We start from the raw sequence: 1,367 nt of genomic DNA on the forward strand, positions 1-1,367 counted from the left end.
GTGTGCGAGCGTGCGCGCGCGCGTGGCCGAGCCACTCCAAGTTGGAGGGGATGATCCGTTCGGCCACGCGCACGCGCACGCTCGCACACAAGCAACGCACAGTATATACGTGTGCACACGTATTGGAAATGTGAACCGAGTATTACCGAATCTCACCGGAAAGAGTCGATGTCAGATGAGTGCCTCCCGCGCCCCGAATATCAGAACCCCTCTTGACCAGAGTTGTAGCTAATACTCCGTCTATAGACGTTTATATATGTGTAGCTCGCCGACCGCTACACGTCCGCGTGATTGTGTGCGTGCCGAATTTCCACCACGCGCCATCCCCCAACACCGCGGTGGCTAGGTGGCAGAAACGCAAATACGATCTCGATCGTACGCGGCCGATCAGCGCAATTTATCATCGTCGTTGTCTTCACTGTCCATAAACACTTGCGAAAATAAAGGACACCGTAAGATCAACGCTACGTACATTACGTTCGTTAAGTGGGTATTTACATACCCGATATAACGTGAATTGCAACTGACAAGTGACTAAGAAGATGTTATGAATCATGTTAAGAATTTATAAAGCAAGAATTGGTATCGCAGTCTCTTGTCATGTCCTTTTTTTGATTACGCTAACATTGTCTATTTCCCTGCTCTCACTCAACAACTGCGTAATCGTGTCCAGTATGTGTAAAATCCCTGCCTTCGTTTCTCATATGGCGTTCGTAAATTTGACCACATTTCTTACCTGTTTACTTTCTCTGGATGGCTCAAAATGTATCATCGTTTCGTCCTTCCTTTGTGTTGCCTTGTTTTCCTCCTCCTTCGCTCCAACACTCATATACCCATCGTTTGAACCGTCTGAACTCCGAATGCCACACCTCAAGCACTCTCCATACTCGCTACCCTGATTTGTTGTGTTTCCCCTCCCATCGCTCCACTAAATTTCGAGCCCCTTTTATTGTGCCGCCAAATACTACAATAAGCTACCATCTTCCTCTCTCGCCTCTTTTCGTTCCTCAGCAGCAACTTTTATTGCCTCACCTGTTTTTCTTCTTGCCTAACACTGCCGACGTACATGTCATTTATTTACAGAGTGTACTAAAACCACCGGATATCCTTTTAATCGTAAATTCTTTAGAAAATTTCAAGACGAAAATTCTAATACAAAAGTGTCGAGGCTATAATAGTTTTTAAAATAATAAGCGAGTACAAAATTTTGTTTCAGATACTTAACTTTCACCAATGTTGAGAAAACGGAGTTGCGCGAAATCGCGAACGCGTTGACCGTTGGATACAATCGTGAAAATCGCAAAATTGCAGGAGTTCAGTGCACTATTCAATTATTGCGCCACTACGATCTGGTGTTATCACGTAGA

The 1,367-nt window shown here is 45.1% G+C and overlaps 1 protein-coding gene across 1 annotated transcript in view; it reads right to left on the reverse strand.

Annotated features, from left to right (window-relative positions):
- The window catches only part of LOC105557853 (zinc transporter ZIP3-like), a 25,314-nt gene extending 24,470 nt beyond the window's left edge, over nucleotides 1–844 (reverse strand). The window contains exon 1 of the mRNA XM_012005219.1: nucleotides 737–844. The gene's annotated coding sequence lies outside the window, so the exon portion shown is untranslated. The remainder of the gene's footprint in view (nucleotides 1–736) is intronic.
- Nucleotides 845–1,367: the final 523 nt, after the last annotated feature.

Source organism: Vollenhovia emeryi, unplaced genomic scaffold, assembly GCF_000949405.1.
Source record: "Vollenhovia emeryi isolate VEMERY1.0 unplaced genomic scaffold, V.emery_V1.0 DF939411.1, whole genome shotgun sequence".
In the NCBI taxonomy this organism is placed as follows: domain Eukaryota; kingdom Metazoa; phylum Arthropoda; class Insecta; order Hymenoptera; family Formicidae; genus Vollenhovia; species Vollenhovia emeryi.